The following is a 20,931-nucleotide window of genomic DNA, read 5'->3' on the forward strand; positions in this document are numbered from 1 at the left end:
TAAAGACTGAGGCAAAGGCGGCATTAAGCACCTCAGCCTTTTCCTCATCCTTAGTAACTAGGTTTCCCCTCGCATCCAGTAAAGGATGGAGATTCTCCTTAGTCCTCCGTTTCGCGTTGATATATTTGTAAAAGGATTTTTTGTTGTCTTTAACGGCAGTAGCCAGATTGAGCTCCAGATGAGCTTTGGCCTTTCTAATTTTCTCCCTGCACAGCCTCGCTACATCCTTGTAGTCCTCCTCAGTGGCCCGCCCTTTTTTCCAAAGATTATAAACCCTCTTTTTTCTGCTAAGCACAAGCCGCAACTCTCTGTTGAGCCAGGCCGGTCTTCTTCCACGCCGGCTCGTCTTAGGGCACGTGGGGATGGACCGCTCCTGTGCCATCACGATTTCCTTCTTGAGGAGCGCCCAGCCTTCCTGGACTCCCCTGCCCTTCAGAACCGCCTCCCAAGGGACTCGGCCAACCAGCGTCCTGAGCAGCTCAAAGTCAGCCCTCCGGAAGTCCAATACAGCAGTTTTACTGGTCCCCTTCCTGGCCTCGCCAAGAATAGAGAACTGAACCATTTCGTGGTCACTCTGCCCAAGACAGCTTCCGACCACCACATCTCCCACCAGTCCTTCGCTGTTTGTGAACAGAAGGTCTAGCGGGGCACCACCCCTGGTAGGTTCACTGACCAGCTGCGCCAGGAAGCTATCTCCCACGCTCTCCAGAAACCTCCTAGACTGCTTCCTCTGTGCCGTGTTGTGTTTCCAGGATATGTCCGGGAAGTTGAAGTCCCCCACGAGGACAAGCGCCGACGATTTTGCAACTTCTGTCAGTTGCCTATAAAACTCCTCATCCGTCTCCTCATCCTGGTTCGGCGGTCTATAACAGACCCCGACCAGGATGCTAGCCTTGCCGGCCTTCCCACGGATCCTAACCCACAGGGATTCAACCTTATCATTCCCAGCCTGGAGTTCCACAACATCAAAAGATTCTCTAATGTAGAGAGCCACGCCACCACCCCCTCTGTGCTGCCTGTCCCTCCTGAAGAGCCGATAGCCAGGCATTGCAGCACTCCAGTCGTGGGAGCGGTCCCACCACGTCTCCGTGATGGCAACCAAGTCGTAGCCTGCCTGCTGCACAATGGCTTCCAGCTCCTCCTGTTTGTTACCCATGCTGCGTGCATTAGTGTAGATGCACTTCAGCTGGGCCATCACCTTCTTCCCCGGCCTAGCCATTGTTTCCCCTGGCACAGCTCCAACAAGCCTTGTTTGAGCCCCGTCCCCCTTCTTACCTAGTTTAAAGCTCTCTCTATGAGCCCCGCCAGCTCCTGGCCTAGGATCCGTTTTCCCCTTGGAGATAGGGACCCGTCTGGGGCCATCAGGCCGGGTGCCGAGTAAAGCTCCCCATGGTGAAAAAACCCAAAATTTCTGTGCTGGCACCAGCCTCTGAGCCACCTATTAACCACGTGAGCTTTCCGTGTCCTCTCTGTGCCTCTCCCTTCCCCCGTAGGGATAGACAAAAACACCACCTGCACTCCCGCTCCCTCCACCAATCGTCCCAGCCCCCTATAGTCCTGTTTGATAGCCTTGAGGCTTCTCTTTTCAACATCATCACTGCCAGCCTGGACTATCAAAAGCGGGTAATAGTCAGAGGGGCGAACCAGGTTTGGAAGCTTCCTGGTAACGTCTCTGACCCTGGCCCCAGGGAGGCAGCAGACTTCCCTATGTGTGGGGTCAGGCCGACAAATAGGGCCCTCCATTCCCCTGAGGAGGGAGTCACCCACAACAATCACCCTTCTTTCTTTCTTGGTGGAGGCAGTCCTGATGCGTGGAGTCAACTTCCTCACCTCAGGCATCCTCCTGGGTAGGCTTCCTACCTCATCCTCACCCACCGGTCTCTCAAGCTCCAGGGCCTCAAACCTATTGTTCAAGGGCACCTGGGAAGGCGGCACCGGAAGGGGAGGGCATCTCCTGCGAGGTCGAGCAGGGACCTGTCTCCATTCCTCCTCAACTCGCAGGTCCCCTCCCTCTGCCCGATGGCGACAAGGCAGGGGGTCCACCCCCCTTTGGAGCGTCTCACCCTGGTCCCTCTCCCTCCGGTCCTGCTGGGAGTTGCTCCACCAGTCTATCTCCCGCTCACACTCCCTGATATCCCTCAACCTCTGCACCTCCTCCTTGAGTTCCGCCACCATGCGGACCAGGTCGTCCACCTGCTCGCACCTCACGCAAGCAGTCTCTCTGCCTCCCGCCGATGGCAGCAAGAGGCTCAGACACTCCCCGCATCCGGAGACCTGAACTGCCGCATGTTTGAACGGGCAGTCGGTCTGGGTGTGTACTGACTTCCTAGAGAAGGCACCGTGCCTGGTGGAGACCATTGCAGCCCAGCTGACGGGAGAGTGCCGTTGGAGGAGTTGTCCCTATGGGCGGGTGTGAGCGCTCCACCCTTCCTGCCCACCCTGCCTCGCTAACTGCCGCGTCACTCCCTGTTTGCCGGCCCTGGTCGCCGCGCTCCTGGTCGCTCGCGCTCCCTAAGGGCTGCCTTTGAACGGCCGGGGGGAGGAGCTGTCGCTGACGCTGCTGGCTCCGCCTACGCCTCGTCAGCCTCCCTCACGAGGGCTGCCGGTGCCTGGCGGCTCCCTCACGTAGGCTCGATGCCCGAAAAATAGCCCTGCCTGTCCCGATCCCGCGCTCCGCTGCAGCACGCGTCTGCCCCGGAGCCGGTCGCCTCGGCAACTGGTTCAGGTGTAATAAATCATGTAACTGTAATAGTTGTCCAGCTTCCAACATTAATTTAAATGATCATCAGTAGAAGATGCACTGTGTAACTGAGTGGTTAAGTAGATAACTTCGCATCAGTCTTTTATAATGTGATGATGTTGATAATTTTTAAGGCCTGCAGTGACAGACCTCACCTCTGAAATAATGATGCAAATTGTGATCAGCTTCTGAATCATGCTTGGAGGAAGGTTTTTTGCCCTAATACGCTAAAATTCTTTAATATTTTTATGAATTTTCTTTGATAATCTAAGATGCATTTTCCAGGTTAATAACAGCTGAACATATGTTTACTGGGATACCTCTTAAGAATTTCTTGCTAAGCATTCTAAAATTTCTGGAAGCAGATAACACTGAATGGAAGGGGAATGATAATGATGGTCTCAATCCTGGACTCAAAAATATTTCTTACAAGTGCAGAACTGGCTGGGTGATTGCCTCCTGCTATGGGTAATGCTGTTATATGCCAAGTCTGGGGCTTTTGTTGTCAAAAGAGTGCTAGCTAGATAATCATACTCTTCTTTGTTTTTACAGTTGCTAAGACTTCTGAGGCAGTTTGGCTACTTACTGAATAAAAATTACAAGTTGCCGAATGAGTAGAATAAGCATTTTAGATTTATGGGACTAAAGAACTTTTAATATTTGAGTGAACCTGAACAGTCTGCTTTCTAAATAAGCTTTCTTCCTAGTTCTTATATCATGGCTAGTAAGTTACAATTGCTGTTACAACAGCCTGGGAATTTTGCAGCATTTGTAGAGGTTTACTTGAGTGGAATTTACTTTTAAACTCTGTAATGTATAATTGCTTTAACAGGATGACTCCTTTGACTTGCATAACAGCAACAGTCCTCGTCATGAGAGATATATAAATCAAAACTTCGAAAATGAAATTCCGCAAGAGAATGGCAATGCTTCAGTTACATCTCAACTAATCATTAGATCTTCAACTTTTCCTCAGGCAGATGTTCTTTCAAGCTCACTTGAGGCAGAGCATAGGTATGTATTTATTATATAAAATGTTTCTTCATGGTAAGTGAGTGTCCTCAGTTCTTACAAGCTTAGAAGTCAGAATCTGGAAGCTGAGAAGACAATACTTAATAAGAGTTTAAGTTTTAGACGTACTAATTTAACGTGGAATATACTTTGCTTCTATTAGGCTTGTGTACTGGCATCTTTAACTTGCTTTACTAAAAATTTGATATTTCCTTAACGAAATAAAGCAAACTACATAGAGACTTTTATCCCTCTGATTTTGGGCTGTATATCTAGGAGGAACAATGCGTGTAGTTGCTATCTGTATTAATAATACTTCAAATGTTGCATCTTATGTAAAACCCAGTGAACTTTTCCTTGTTAAAGAAATGGATTATTTTTATAGCTATTTGACATGGTCAGTGATATCACAAGACAATGCAATAGAAAGGGAGAAAGTAACTTCAGAAAAGGATTGAAATATAATTCTAGTATCTCCTAGGTGTAACTGCAGTAGCAGGTGATAAAGATGAGAATGGTGCTGCTAGGAAATCATAACTCAGTCTGGAGGCGAGCTTGTCATGAGTCCTGTTAATTTCTTACTGTTAACTAAAGAAACAGTGTCTTTTTTCAGTGATAGATTCTATGTATACATTGGACTAGAGAAATTTTCCTTCTGTAGTACCCGCAGAGACTTTCATGACTTCTTCTCCATTATGATTATAGAAGGTGAAATGTACCCTGTTCTGTTTGTGATTTTTTCTTTTGTGTGTGTGTGTGTGTGTGTGTGTGTGTGTGTGTGTGGATTTCTGCATGCATGAAGACGTTATGGTAGGCCTTTTTGTGGAAAAGTGGACTCGAAGTGACCAGCTTAACTCGCAGGATGCTTGTGCATGCCTAATAACTATTGGCACATTGTACAAAATAAATCTTGGACTTTCCTTCTGCTGGGGGAGTTTCCAGCATGCAGTGATTATATATTCATCCTGTAGGTGTTGAGTTTGCTAATCTGAAATTTTTAGTGTAGTTTACATTCTTAACTGTCCTAGAAGCCTAATGCTGCTTTAAAGAGACAACGTTGCTTAAGTTATTTAGCTATTGCCCTAAATTTTACTTAAATTAACAGCTATATAACTGTTCAATTATACATAATACTATTAAAATCCTAGCTTGCTTGCAGTAAAACTTTGACTCAAATTACTGTTGCTAAAAATATAACTATCACTGAAATGCTTTTGGCATTACATAGTAGCAAGTCTTTTTTGTATGTGTATAACCCAAATGAGCGTATTCTCATAAAAGAGAAGCTTTGGATGACTTGTGCATTATTTCCGCTGATTTCACTGCTCTGGCAATCGCATTGTTCAGTTAGGTCTGAGCAATACAGAGGGATATAACTTCCATTTCTCTTGTTGTCCTGTTAACTTTTTTAAGCAGACTAAGTAGTGCCGTCCCATCCCTCTACAATTTTGGGCTTTTAGTATGGTTTTAATAATGGTTAGTGCTGTCATTGGTTGCATGCAGGGTTGTCCAGTGCACATCTGTTGTATTGGGACCTAGGATTTTTTGTAGGGAGAGTTATGTTGAAGAGTGTTTCTTGCTGACATCTGGCTAAATGGAGAATCAGGTACACAACATCAACTTGAATTCATCTAACTAATTCTGTTTTAATATATTCACTGTTCTTCATCTGTGTCAGTACTCTGTGCCAGTTCTGGCCTATACTTTTAGAAACATCTTTAATTTTTGCGAGATAGTGGTGTGTTTTGCTTTTGCTTTTTAACCTCTGAAGATTTAAGGTCATCAGACCTTAAGGTTTGCCTGAAGAAGGTGCTAATCCTGTTGGCAAAAACTTCGCAGCAAGAGAATGTGCTATCTTTGTTAAATGCTAGTCTTCACCCTCAGATTTAACCTCTGTTTTCGGTGTCTTAATGCTTAAAACCACTTTCTTCATGCTCAGATATTGCTGTACCACTTTTGGTACTAGCTAAAATACTTTGATTATTTCATCTTTTGAGATATCTCAAGTTTAATCACCAGAGGAATGTTTCCATTTCTCTTCCTCCCTGCATCCCAAAACTCGCTCCTAGTTATAGTCTGTACATGCTGCGATATCAGCATCTGCTGTCAGGTGAGACTTGAAAAATTACAAAGAAGCCCGTCCTGGCTCTGACACTAGCATGTGCTAGAAAAATAGAAACTATATGAGGCCATTGCATCCTGAATTGTGCCTCTGTCACTGAAGAGCAATGCAGATTTTCTCAGGATTTGATGCAGAAGGTGTTGTGGGTTGAAGTGAGTGCTAGCTCCCATGGAGGAAACTCCAGCAGCATTCCTTCTGGTTGCTGCTATCCAGGAAAAAACTGCAGATTGCCTCAGTGTGAATATTTGCCTCTTTGCACTATTTTTGAGGAGGTAGGTACACTGTTGTTCCACCAAAGCAGTTATGCAAAGGAAATGCATTCTTTTCCACCTTATGTAGTCTTCTTCTAGTCTTCACTATGGCCAAGGTGGCCACCTATCGCCACTTCACTCACCAGACCCTCCCTGTTTACAAGCAACAGGTCTAGGAGGGCACCTTTCCTAGTTGGCTCTCTTTGTACCTGTACCAAAAAGTTATCATCAATGTGCTTCAGGAATCTCCTGGACCTCTTTGTCTCAGCTATGTGATATTCCCAGTTGATATCTGGCAGGTTGAAGCCCCCCATAAGGACAAGGGCAGCTGATCTAGAGGTATCTCTCAGTTCCTTAAAGAATAGTTCATCAGTGTTGTCATCCTGTCCTATAGTAGTGTCCTATGGTCTATAGTAGACTCCCGCAACGACATCCCCTTTATTTGCTTGTCCCTTAATCCTTACCTAGAGGTTCTCAACCGTGTCATTGCTTACTGCAAGCTCTGTACAGTTCAGCCCCTCCATTACATACAGTGCCACCCCTCTGCCTCATCTGCCCTGCCTATCCCTTCTGAAGAGCCCATAACCGTCCATCGTAACAGACCAGTCACAGGTCTCTTCCCACCAGGTTTCGCTTATGCCAATAACGTCATAGCTCTGGGACTGGGCCAAGGCTTCTAGCTCCTCTTGCTTGTTCCTCATGCTGCATGCGTTTGTGTAGAAACATTTTAAATGTGCTTCATTGTACCCAATACTTTGGAGCAGACAGAAGGATCTCGCTAGCATGCAGTCCTTCCAATTTTGGCATGCCATCCTATAGCTTATCACTGGTGGGCCTGGTTTTATCCCTTTTCCCCCTCAAATCTAGTTTAAAGCCCTATCAATCAGCCCTGCAAACTCCTGGGCAAAAATCATTTTTCCCCCTCTGAGAAAGGTGCATCCTATCAGGTGCCAGCAGGCCTGGTGTTGTGTAGACCATCCCTTGATTGAGCAACCCTAAATTCTGCTGATGCTACCAGCCTCGGAGCCACATATTGATCAGCTGGGTCTGCCTATTCCTTTCAGTATTGTTCCCTGCTACTGGAAGGACAGAGGAAAATATTACACTTAACCAGTTGCCCCAAGGTCCTGAAGTCCCTTTTGATTGCCCTTGGACTTCTCTTTGCTACTTCATTCCTGCCAGCATATAAAACCAATAAAAGGTAACTATCAGATGGCCATACCAGGTAAGCGACTTTTCTAGCAATGTCTCTTACCTGGGCCTCAGGGAGGCAGTAGACTTCCCTATGGGTTGGGTCGATATATTGGGCCCTCTGTTCCCCACAGAAAGGAGGAGGAGTCACCTATGACAATAGCCCTTTTTTTTTTTCTTGATGGAGCCTGTTGTGATATAGGGGATAGGGGCTGACTTGCCCTAGGGATCACCTCGCACCTCGTTGGACCTTCATCCACATCGTTGTTTGTCTGTCAGTGTAGTGGGTTTACGTGGCAAAGTTTTGGTAGCAGGGGGCCATAGGGGTGGCTTTTGTGAGAAGGATCTAGAAGCTGCCCCATGTTTGGTAAGGGCCCCACTGCTGACCAGAGCTGAGCCAATAAGTGATGTTGTTTTGTGCCTCTGTGAGAGCATATTTAAGACAGGGAAAAAAAACACTGCGCCACACACAGTAGCTGGGAGAGTGAGAGGAGTGAGGAACAGCCTTGCAGGCGCCAAGGTCAGTGAAGAAGGAGGGGGAGAGGTGCTCCAGGCGCCAGAGCAGAAGTCCCCTGCGGCCTGTGGTGAGGACCATGGTGAAGCAGGCTGTCCCCCTGCAGCCCATGGAGTACCACGGTGGAGTAGGGTTCCACGCTGCAGCCCGTGGAGGAGACCACGGTGGAGCAGGTGGACCTGCATCGACGGAGGCTGCGGCCTGTGGAAGACCCCTGCCAGAGCAGATTCCGGGCCGGACCTGTAGCCCGTGGAGAGGAGACCACGCAGAAGCAGGTGACCTGGCAGGAGCTGCTGCCCGTGGGGGATCCAGGTTGGAGCAGTTTGCTCCTGAGGGATGGACCCCGTGGTACGGACCCATATCTGGAGCAGTTCTTGAAAAGCTGCTGCCTGTGGGAAGTCCACATCGGATCAGTTCAGCAAGGACTGCATCCCGTGGGAGGGACCCCACAGCACAGGGGACGAGAGTGACCGAGAAGGAGCGGCAGCGAAGAAGCGCTATAGACTGACCATAACCCCCGTTCCCCTGCGCTGCTCGGGGGGAGGAGGTGGAAGAGGGTGGATGGGGGGGAAGGTGCTTTTGGTTTCTTTCATTTGTTTCTCACTTCTCTAGCTTGTTAGTAATAGGTAATAAATCTTACTGTCTCCCTATGCTGAGTCTGTTTTGCCCATCACGATAATTACTGTGCGATCTCCCTGTCCTTATCTCAACCCTTGAGCCCTTTTCATCGTATTTTCTCCCCGTTCCTCTTTGAGGAGGGGGAGTGAGAGAGCGGTTGTGGTGGAGCTCAGCCACCCACCCGAGTAAAGGCACCACAGTCGGTCATGGTCCAGAGCCTCATAGTTGCTGTATAAGAACACCCAAGGAGGTGAAGTAGGCAGGGAGCGGGGTTGCCTGCCACCCTGGGCAGAAACCTGCTTCCATTCCCTTCCTCCCCCCCCCTGTCTCTTAGTTCCCCTCCTTTTGCCTGGTGGTGAGAGGGTAGGGGGGATCCTTTGTTTCTTGTGTTGTGGCTGGCCCGCATGCTTGTCTCAGGGATGGTAAAGTATGATTCCACCAGTTGATCTCCTTCTCTGACTCCCTGCTGCTCTTCAGCCTGCCCACCTCCTCCCGAAGCTCTGTCACCAGGCTGAGCAGTTCTACCTGGGCATACCTCCCCACATGTATACTCACTGCTGCCATCACTGACAGAAAACTTGGGTGTGCTCTGCAGTCTGAGATGTGGATGGCTGCTTGTTGCCAGGGGAGCTCTGCTGGGGTAGCTGCATCAGTGCCTGTGGCTGGAGAGGCCAGAGGGGACACAAAGGGTGTATGCTATGACTAGAGTTCCTTGCACACAGGTGTGGTAGTTTTGCCCTGCTATGCAGCTGAACTCCACCACAACTGTTCTCTGGCTCCCCCTCCTCAAAGGAAAAGGGGAGAAAATATGAAAAAAAAGGAGCAAGCGTTGAGACAAGGACAGGGAGATCACTCAACAATTATCATCACAGGCAAAACAGACTCAGCATAGGGAGATTAATATAATTTCTTCCCTATCACTAGCAGGCCAGAACAGAGAGAAACTAAAAGCAAACTAAAACCACCACCCCCACCCCCCACCCTATCCACCCTCTTCTGTGTCCTTCCCCCAAGCGGCAACATGGGGAATGGAGGTTGCGGTCAGTCCATAATGCTTCATCTCTGCCACTCCTTCATGGTCACTCTTCCCCTGCCCCAACATGGGGTCCCTCCCATGGGATAAAGTCCTTCCCAAACTGATCCTATATGGGCTTCCCGCAGGCAGCAGCTCTTCAAGAACTGCTCCAATATGGGTCTGTATCACAGGATCCACCCTTCAGGAGCAAACTGCTCCAACGTGGGTCCTCTACAGGTGGAAGCTCCCACCAGATCACCCGCTCCTGCATGGGCTCCTCTCCAAGGGCTACAGGTCTGGCCTGGAGCCTGCTCCTGAGGGGCTCTCCATGGGCTGCAGCCTCCTTCAGGTCAGGTCCACCTGCTCCACAATGGGCTCCTTCCACAGGCTGCAGTGTGGAGATCTGATCTGCCGTCATACACCATGGGCTGCAGGGGGACTTCTGCTCTGGAGCACCTCCTTCCCCTCCTTCTTCACTGACCTTAGTGTCTGCAGGGCTGTTTCTCACTCCTTGCTCTCCCAGCTGCCATTGCACAGCAGGTTTTTTTGTTTGTTTGTTTGTTTGTTTTTCCCTTTCTTAAATATGTTCTTACAGAGGCACAGCCAACATCACTTATTGACTCGACTCTGGCCAGCGGTGGGTCCCTTCTGGAGCTGGCTGGAACTGGCTCTTCTCTAATATGGGGCATCTTCTGGACTCTTCTCACAGAGGCCACCCCTGCAGCCTCCCTGCTACCAAGCCCTTGCTACGTAAACCCAAGACAGCAGGTTACAATCAGTGTTGGAAGTGGCAGTGACAGTGTGTCCTGGTTTCAGTTAGGACAGAGTTAATTTTCCTCCTAGTAGCTGGTAGGGTGCTATGGTTTGGATTAGGATGAGAAGAGTGCTGATAACATGCTGATGTTTTAATTGTTGCAGAGCAGTGCTTACACCAAGCCAAGGACTTTTCAGCTTCTCGCTCTGTCCTGCCAGCGAGCAGGCTAGGGGTGCAGCAGGAGCTGGGAGGGGACAGACCCAGGACAGCTGACCCAAACTGGCCAAAGGGGTATTCCATACCATCTGACGTCATGCTAAACAATATATAGGGGTGGCTAGCCGGGGTGGGGGGCCGGCTTCTCAGGGATAGGCTGGGCATCGGTCAGCAGGTGGTGAGCAATTGCATTGTGCATCACTTGTTTCGTACACATTATTATTATTAATACTATTATTATTATTATTGTTATTATTATTTCCCTGTCTTCATAAACTGTCTTTATCTCAACTCACCGGCTTCACTTTCCCGTTTCTCTCCCCCATCCCAGAGAGGGAGGGGGGAGGGTGAGCGAACGGCTGTGTGGTGTTTAGCTGCCAGCCGGGTTAAACCACAACACAGTGCCCTTCTGCGCAAACTGCCCCACCACTCCCTAGCTGATGCACCACGCCCTGTTTGCCTCCCTTCTTAACCCTGCTCCTGGGTGATGGTGCTCCATTGCTGATGCTTTTGTACATGTGGGGCTGGCTGCCACTGCTCCTGGCCCAGCCTAAGCCTCATCAGATGCTCTCACGAGGCCTTTCAGGAACTCCCCTGCACACCGTCATTCCTTGTTCCGCTGCAGAACTTGCCTGCACTGCAGCTAATCACCTTGGCGAGTCGTACTCCAGGTTGTACTCAAGTGTTTAGAATAGAATAGTTCAGTTGGAAGGGACCTTCCAAGATCATCTAGTCCAATTGCTTGACCACTTCAGGGCTTACCAAGAGTTAAAGCATATTAATGAGGGCATTATCCAAATGTCTCGAACGCTGGCAGGCTTGGGGCATCTACTGTCTTGCTAGGAAGCCTGTTCCAGTTTTTGACCACCCTCACAGTCAAGTAAATTTTCCTCATGTCCAGTCTGAACCTCCCCTGGCACAGTTTTGTGCACTTCCCGTATGTCCTGTCATTGTTTACTAGGGAGAAGAGACCAGCACCTCCCTCTCCACTTCCCCTTCTCAAGAAGTTGTAGAAAGCAACGGGGTCACCTCTTAGCCTTCTGTTCTCCAAACTAGACAACCCAAGTGTCCTCAGCCTCTCCTCATAGGACATGCCTTTATCACAAAAGGAATTATTCACTTCACTTGTAAGAGAGAAGCAGCAATATATTTATTGATGAAAATAGTGATTTAGCAGAGATAAACTGTGGTTGAGACAGCAATTTAATAAAGCTCTAATGGTAAATGTGGCATTAACAAGATTCATGATGACAAGGTCACTTGATTATTTACTGCATAGAGGACAGGGTTAGACAAAGTATCAGGGAGATCCTCACATTGACTTACGAGGTTCAGAATGGAGTCCCTTTTGCCATACAAACTCCGAGGAGTGGATCGTGTCCCAATCCTAGACTTATCAGTTTATATGCACAACCGTTCCTTTATATCACTTAGTTAAGATTACAAAGTTTCAGCGTGCTTAGCAAATTACTTGCAAAGTTTCAACAAGCTAGCTATTAGTCACTTACCGAGTATCTGTCCCAGGTAAGGAATCTCTTGACCTTGAGGAGTAACCTTGAGAGGCATCCCTGCTAAAGGGGAAGATCTTGGCATGCAGGTTGCTGCAGTACAGGAGAGCTTAGCAGGCTCTTGTCTGTCCCCTATTTATGGGGTAAGAAGATTGACTACTAGTCATATTTGCATACCAGCCATATTTGGTTGTTGCATGATCCATTAGTCCTTGGATTTATCTCCCCTGAATCTACCTTGAGCCTGGTTAGGCTATCATGACCAGGAGCATTCATCACAATTGCCACTGTTGGTTATCACCTGAGCAGGGTTACAGGTGAAGGGTCAGGTTTGGGGGGAGCAAGAGGAGTACACAGCCACAGGGACTCATTTCCAAAACAACCTCATAGACACCTAGGCCAAAGAGCGTGGCCATGAGTGGGTAAATCACATCCCCCTATCATGCATCAGCATCCACGAGGCCGTGTGATGGACTATTAAAGACTACACTGAAGGCAATGGGTGCTGGGACATTCAAAATTGGGATGCACGTTTGGCAAAGGCCACCTGGTTAGTCAACACTAGGGGATCTGCCAACCGAGCCGGACCTCCCCAATCAAACCTGTTACGTACTGTAGAAGGGGATAAAGTCCCTGTAGTGCACATAAAAATACCAGCCATATTTGGTTGGTGCATGGTCTGTTAGCCATTAGAGCTATCTCCCCTGAATCTACCTTGAGCCTAGTTTAACTGTCATGACCAGATGCATTCAATATGGTTGTCACTGATGGCTATCGCCCAAGCAGAGTTACAGGTGAAGGGTCAGGTTAAGGGGGGCCAGGAGTACACTGCCACAGCTTTCCAGCCCTTTTACCAGCTTTGTAGCCCACTGCTGGATGCTTTCAAGTACCTTAACGTCCGTTTTATGTGGTGGAGCCCAGAACTATGTTCGCTATTCAAGGTGAGACCACACCAACACTAAATATAGTGGGAGAATCACCTCTTTTGACTGGCTGGCTATGCTGTGTTTAATGCATCCCAAAATGTGGTTTGCCCTCCTGGCTGTCAGGGCACACTGCTGACTCACGTTGAACCTATTGTCAACCACCACCCCGGATTCCTTTCTGCTGAGCTGCTCTCAAGCTACTCATTTTCCAGACTGTACCAGTGTCTGGCATTACTTCATCCCTGATGTATAACTTGGCATTTAGCTTTGTTGAACTTCATGCTGTTGCCGATCACCCAGTGCTCCAGTCTATCTAGATCCCTCTGCAAGGCCTCTCGTCTCTCCAGGGTGTCAGCAGCACTTCCCAGTTTAGTATCATCAGCAAACTTGCTGAGGATGCATTCCACTCCTGCATCCACATCATTGATAAAAACATTGAATAGGACTGGCCCAATTGTGCTCTGGGGAATGCCTCTGGTGACTGGCTACCAGCTAGATGTAACCCCATTCACTACAAGCCTTTGAGCTCTACCGTTCAGACAGTTCGTCACCCAGTGTAGCATGAACCTGTTTATCTCATAATTGGACAGTTTGTTCAGAAGGATGCCATGAGGCCAAGTATGAAAGGCCTTACAAAAATCCAGAATGATTACGTCCAATGCTTTCCCTTCACCCACCAAGCAGGTGACCTTATCATGGAAGGAGATCAAATTACTAAGGCAGGCCTTTCCCTTGATGAATCCATGAAGTCATTTACCTTGGATAACTTCTTAGATAAATATCTTGACAATGGAAGTTGGAGTTTAATGGTCTGTAAAGTCCACGGCATGGCAACACTAGATAAGCTTTCAAGAGAAACACTTCATCCACAGCTGAACTTGCATGTGGTCCAAATTATTTTCTCTTTTGCTTTTTTTATTGCTGCAGTTCTGGAGAGCAGCCATCCAATTGAAACAATAGGAAAAACTGAGGTTCTTATTAGCCTGGTTTCCATAAGAGTTTATTTGAAACATCGGGCAGCTTATGCTGAGAGCAGCTATATCTGGGAATGTTGTCAATTGATTAATAAACATCTTGAAGCGATATAACAGGAAACTTAGCTTTTGTTGGTACATTTACTGGACTGGCAGAGGGGGGCAGGGTCTGTTTTGTATGTGAAACCTGATGGCAGGAAATTTAATACTTGGTGTGTGCAAGTGATGGTGCAGATATTTGCTTGAAATTAAGAACGTGTCCTATAGATAAAGTATTACTACTTAGGTTTTGCAGCCCTTTAAATTAAATGTAGTAGCAAAAGCAGGGTCAGCTGTGAAAGACCTGAGAACTTCTCAACTTCTGTGCTTTATGTATCTTATGCTTTTAACCTACTTTTATATAAGAGTTTGTTTAAAAATCAAATTATGGACTAATCCATATATTACACATCTTTACCTATTCACGTAGGCAGAGCTTGAAATGTCTGAGTACGTGTAGAAATTCCTTAATATTGTCGTTTTTGTTTTAAAGGTTGTTAAAGGAGATGGGCTGGCAGGAAGAGAGTGAAAATGATGAAACATGTGCTCCACTAACAGAGGATGAGATGAGGGAATTCCGAGCCATTAGTGAACAGGTAATGTTAAGTTGATGTTCCATTATGAACTTGCAAGTGGCTACCCTAAATACCTACCTTTTAAGGAGGATCTCCAGTAATTTTGATAGTTAAGGATGATGCCATTTCAGTACCCTTTTTCTTTCCTCTCCTTGCCTTCCTTGTCCTTTCAGAAAAATAGCTGGTTAAAAAAGATATGGGAAGCAGTACTTATTTTAGATGAGGCCTATTCTCAACATATCAAAGAAAGAAGAGAGGATGGGTTCTAATTAGTTTCAGCAGTGCTGGTTACAGAATTGCACAGGCCTTCTAGCTCCTCAGCTCAGCCTGAGGAAAGGGAATTTTCTTTCAAGGTCTTTATGCAGCTTTCTTGGCTTTCTTCACTGGAAATCGAGGAACATATAATTCACTAGTAACAGAGTCTGAGCACGCAATCTACAATTGATTTTTTATTTTTATTTTTTGAAGTAGTAGACTGCTGTCTTGGGTTTATGTGGCAAGGTTTTGGTAGCAGGGGGGCTGCAGGGGTGGCCTCTGTGAGAAGAGTCCAGAAGCTGCCCCATGTTAGATAAGAGCCAGTTCCAGCCAGCTCCAAAAAGGGACCTGCTGCTGGCCAGAGCCAAGCCAGTAAGTGATGTTGTTTGTGCCTCTGTAAGAGCATATTTAAGAAGAGGAAAATAACTGCTGTGCAACAGCAGCTGGGAGAGCGAGGAGGGAGAAACAGCCCTGCAGACACCAAGGTCAGTGAAGAAGGAGGGGGAGGAGCTGCTCCAGGAGCTGGAGCAGAAGTTCCCCTGCGGCCTGTGGAGAGGACCATGGTGGAGCAGGTTGTCCCCCATGGTGTACAACAGCGGAGCAGATTTCTACACTGCAGTCCGTGGAGGAGCCCATGGTTGAGCAGCAGGTGAAGCTGGTCTGAAGGAAGCTGCGGCCTGCTGGACCCCTGCTGGAGCAGACTCCGTGCCAGACCTGTCGCCTGTGGAGAGGAGCCCATGCAGGAGCAGGTGACCTGGCAGGAGCTGCTGCCCGTGGGGGACCCGTGTTGGAGCAGTTTGCTTCTGAAGGATGGACCCTGTGATACAGACCCATATTGGAGCAGTTCTTGAAGAGCTGCTGCCTGTGGAAGCCCACGCAGTATCAGTTTGGGAAGGACTTTATCCTGTGGGAGGGACCCCGTGCTGGAGCAGGGGAAGAGAGTGACCATGAATGAGTAGCAGAAACAAAGTGTTATGGACTGACCACAACCCCCATTCTCCATTCCCCAGCACTGCTTGGAGGGAGGATGTTGAAGAAGGTGGATGGGGGGAAGGTGTTTTTAGTTTGCTTTTAGTTTTTCTCTGTTCTGGCCTGCTAGTGATAGGCAATAAATTATATTAATCTCCCTATGCTGAGTCTGTTTTGCCTGTGATGATAATTGTTGAGTGATCTCCCTGTCCTTATCTCAACCCTTGAGCCCTTTGCATTGTATCTTCTTCCCCTTTCCCTTTGAGGAAGGGGACTGAGAGAGCCGTTGTGGTGGAGTTCAGCTTCCCAGCTGAGTAAAACCACCACAACTGCAGAAAAATGGACTGCATCATGGGAGAGACCATGTGGGAGGAGTCACTGGGGCAAAATGTCTGAGGAAGTAGATGGGAAGAGAGTAAACTCTTGTTCACTTAGCTTAGTATGATTGGAAGCTCTTGGATGCAGGTGGCTGGTTCAGAAGTGAAGGCTCTCAGGTGAATTTTCATTTGTGTGTATATATAACACGTAGTGCTGTGGATCTAATGTAGCCCATAGATGAAGACAGAGAATGTTGAAATGCAACAGGTTGTTGTGTTTTTCTCTCTCTAAATAATTCTTGTGGTTTTTTGTTTTGTTTTGTTTTGTTTTGTTTTTTCCATTTCAGTTGCAAAAAAATGGCCTTCGGAAAAACGGCATTTTGAAAAATGGCCTTATCTGTGATTTTAAATTTAGCCCCTGGAAAAATAGCACTTTCCAACCTGCTCTAGAGAATGATGATTCTGAGACAAGCAGCAGTGATACATCAGATGATGATGATGTGTGAAGATTTCTGTAACATCTGTAGATGCTCGCTTTTTTCTCATGAAAATATGGGGATGTATTGTTTAAAACAAATCTTAATTTATGTAGTAACATGCCTCATTAGAGGAAGATTGATGGGACTTCTCTCTGAAGAAAGCAAGAAACATTGTGTTGGGTGTGTTGAACATTGCTATAATTTCTTTGTAAACAAATGTTTTAGAAGGAGGACTTGGGTTGACCCAGCATTGACTTTCTTCCTCACTGCAGCATTTCTGACTAGCAATGTGACAATGTAACAAATCAGACTTTCTCATTTAATAATAAAAACAAAAAGAATTGCAATATCATGCAAAGCTTCTGTCTTAGTGTCCAAGTATAGACTTGAAAAAAAAAGGGGCAAAAAAAAGGGCAATTTGACACAGTTTTGCTTGTCATTTCTTTCTTACAATGGAAATCCTCAAATCCACTTTGTATGCAAAAAGGGCAATGTAGAGTGCTGTCTAAAATGAGCGAAGTACGCTAAAACTCTTTTCCTTAATTGAGCTGTTCTACTTCTTCCACACATAATTGTTCTTTAGCTATTGTAGTGTAGTCATTGTTATTAATGGCAAAAAGACCTGATGTTACGGTTCCAAATTTCTAGAAGTAACCTTTAAATTGAAAGCTTTATGGGTTATTGCAAGACCCAATATGCCACAGTGAATACATTCTTGTGGGAAAATAAGTACTTTGAATTTACTATTCACCGGCAGAAAAATAATTAAACTGACTGGATTTGTCCACTACATGGAAAATAAACTGATTTACAGAGTACTGTCTCAGTGCATAGCATCAAGGGTATTGTTTTTAAATCTAGTAAGTTTCGTTTGCATTTATATTAAATGTACTCTGGCAGGAGTCATTGCATTTTGGAATGACATAAAGATATTTTTATCACCAGCTCTTGCTTTGTAGCAGCAGAAGTATGTCTATGCAATAAGCATCTCTTTTGATTATATATTTTCCACAAGGTTGTGCAAACTATGTAGCATTAATCCATGAGCACAACTGCTCTCAGTGATGTCACATACACTTATAGTACAGCTTATATAGACATTCCTCTTCAAGATATTTTTGAATTGCACTACTTTTTATAGTAAGTAATTCACAATTTTAAACTCTAAAGCAAAAATATTTATCAAGATGAGCTTTTGTCCACGTTTAACTTTTTTAGGAAAAACCTTTTTTAATAAGGTGACATCTAACAATTTTGGGCCAAAGATGTAGCGTGTTTTTCTTTTTTCCTTTTTATTAGTTTAAATAAGGGGGGTTATTCAATACATCAGGGTTTTTTTTCCATTTTTTTTCTTTGAACAAACATTCAAATGTTGGTGTAGTTTATTTTGGCACAATGCTTTCAAATATGCCGTTTTGTTGTCTAAATTTTAGAGGATAAAAATGTTTGTTTTTTTGAAGAGAAAACTGCTGTATCAGTAATGAAGTCTTTCCTACTTGTATGCCTTAAACATGTGTGGAATAATTGCCTGAGGTGACTTGGAAATTAAACTGATATTCACATTTTAAAGAAAAGGTTTTGAAAGGACTGAAGAAGCTTCCAGGGTGGAGTGCAGCTGCACTACATAGAAGTTCCCTAAGCCTCCAACATTAGATGTTAATCACACTGGGGGAACTTGGTGTGCTAAGAGGAACGGTACGGAGTGTGGAGCGGAGTGGAGACACCGAAGCTAGGCTCTGTGATAAGATGGGAACTTGATTGTTCTTGTGCAGACCGAAACCAATAAACTTCACATTTGCTACCCTGAGCCAACGAGCTGTCATGTTTTTGACAAAATGCTGTACTGTAGTGAACTTTTCTCATTATAATATCATTATAATACCAAAACACACCTCCATCCCAAAAGCTACCCGTCTCCAAGGTGTGACCACCCCTCACTGAGCATGCGCTCTGAATTTCTCTGAAACTATACTTTTAAACAAAAGTGAGAAAACTTTGCACCAATCGTAACCAAGATATGTATGACTAGAGTCACTCAAGCTCCACCTAAAATATAGAAAATAATATAAATTGGCTTAAGAGAGAAAGGTTGTTAGGGAAGATACCATTGTGAAGGATACCTTCTGACTTCTGGGATCAGTTGACGGGCTGAGCCTCTCTTCCTCCCTCATTGGGACGCCTTTGGGTAAGACTTGAACACTTGGTTATATCAAGTGCCTCCCCGGGAAACTTAGAAATCTCTATAGAGTTGCTTTATACCTTTTAACGTGTTTATAGCCAGGCTGCGTTACTCATACTTTTGGTATTTGTATGTGCTTTGCAGACAGTGAATTTATCACCGGCAATCCAAAGAACCTGTGTACCTTTTGCTTTAATAAATTGCACTCGCCTTTAACACATCAGAGAAATTGATGTATTTGGCAGGATTGCCATGGATAAACTGCTGCAAAAATACAAATGTGCCCCTTGCCAGGTTGGGAAGGAGTGGGCTCAAAAATTTTAGAAAGATGGAGAGACAGGGGTAGAACGCATTAAGCAGTGTCAGGCTGTGCAAAAGACTGGAGTGAAAAAAGGCGAAGGTGTAATTTGTGCAGTATTAGGAGCCTGTTTGTCTTGCACTCAGCAAGAAGCTAAGGAAATTCCTGCTCCCAAACTAATTTCTGATGTGGAATATACAGCTTTAAAATTGGAAAAAGTGGTGTTAAAGTCATCATTAGCCTTTGAAAGGGAGACAGGAAGAACATTAGGAATCAGAGTTGCTAAACTTTTGAATGAGAATAGTCATCTTAAACAATTGCTGGAAAGGGTTAATCATCTGTTAGATAAAATGCAACCTTCTGCTCCAGTTAAGCAGGTTCGTAGATTAACACATAGTGCAGACCCTGAAAGTACCACGCCAGGAGAGCATAACTGCTCCTTAACTGCACGAGCTGCATACTGGGCAGGTGGTATAGATCCCCAGGAGAGAGTGGAACCACTAGAAATTAGAGCCACAGGCTATTCCAACCTGGCTGTAGCAGTACGGAAAGCAGCCTGCATACAGGTGATATATGAAAGAGATGAATTTAGGAAATCCCTGATGTTAGCCCTGTTATAAATGAAGATACAACTCAATCTGAATTTAGTAATATTTATAAAAGGCAAGTAAACAGCGCTGGGTGCACGGGGAGTCTACACTCTACCAACACGCACACACAACCGTCGAACTTTCTAAATATATAGAACATCGCTTTTACATATTCATAAGAAACCCGAGTACGCCTATACATATGTACAATCAGAAAAGGTATCAATTGAAACATAAACATGGCAAAGTTTTCCGAATTCTGGCAAGTGTTTAACAAACAATCCTTTAAGTCTATTACTATTAATGTCCATGACTGGGGGGAGCATAGTTGGAGCTGGTAATCCTGGTTGAAGTGCTCCCATATCTTCCATGACTTCATTAATTTTTCTCAGATCATATAACAGTCTCCATTTTCCATTCCTTTTCTTGATTACAAACACCGGAGAATTCCAGGGCTAGTCGTGGGAACAATATGTCTCGCTTTAAGTTGTTAAGCAACTTGGCCTTCGGGCCTTATGTATCCTATTCCTCCCGGATCGAAGGGAAACAGATCCGGCTCCTTTTCAGGGCCTATAGGGCCTGGATCAAAAGGAACGTTCAGGTCACCGGGGGCGTAACAGCAAAGGCCTGCGATGGCAGTAGCGGCAGGGGGGCCGATGGTGTAGCAGAAGGATCGGTGGATGAGCCCGCAGCTCCCTCACTGTCTGGCAAACCACACGTTTCTGATTGTGGTCCCACATGGCTCTTTAAGGCCTCAGATTGCTCGCCAGGTGCCGAGCAATCCCACCGCAACCTTGTCGTTTTTAGTAGCAGAGTCCCACACCTTGACCTCAGTTTGGTCCCATGTTTCAGGATCATAAACTGTCTGATTCGAAATAAAGGGAATAAGCTGTAAGGTTACCAGGACAGTCTTTGTTTCTAAGGACGTATGATTCCCCATAATGCGCAACTGCTTACCTTCGGCCAGCGAGGGGCAGTTGTGTGTGCGGGTCCGCTTCCCTCAGCTTGAGCTTCCTTCCAGCTCTGGTGCGCCTATTTCCAGCGACTTTCTATGCGAGCTTCCTCGAGCAGTTTGCTGAGTTTGGCCAAACCTATCTTCATTAGGCGATCAATGTCCCTGTTCCTGTCCTGGTCCCTGTTCTGTTAGCCTGTCCCTGTTTCTGTAGTTCATGTCCCTGTTTGTTTTCATCATCGAGGACAGGCTCCCTTTTTATACCATTCGCCCCACAGCAGTCCTTTTCCCCTAACTCTTCATTGGTCGAACAACTTTGCCCGGCAACCAGCAAACCCCCAGCAGCTTCCATGCCTTAACGGCTGGAGAACAAGCAACCCAAGACGGCATGGCGTCTCCCGAATCACCCTTCTTTGTTCCCTCTAAACTCTACATTCC

General features: G+C 46.1%; 1 protein-coding gene and 1 long non-coding RNA gene across 2 annotated transcripts in view; both read left to right on the forward strand.

The window, feature by feature from the left end:
• LOC310888827 (uncharacterized protein) overlaps positions 1-20,931 on the forward strand; it is a 68,832-nt gene that overhangs the window by 5,225 nt on the left and 42,676 nt on the right. The gene's annotated exons all lie outside the window — the stretch shown is intronic.
• On the forward strand, positions 3,019-16,821 carry LOC310888833. The gene is made up of 3 exons (XR_014576197.1): positions 3,019-3,754; positions 14,373-14,475; positions 16,343-16,821. It is a non-coding gene; the product is annotated as an uncharacterized lncRNA (long non-coding RNA).

The sequence above is a fragment of the Anser anser genome (genome assembly GCF_964211835.1).
Source record: "Anser anser genome assembly, contig: SUPER_W_unloc_10, whole genome shotgun sequence".
NCBI lineage: Eukaryota > Metazoa > Chordata > Aves > Anseriformes > Anatidae > Anser > Anser anser.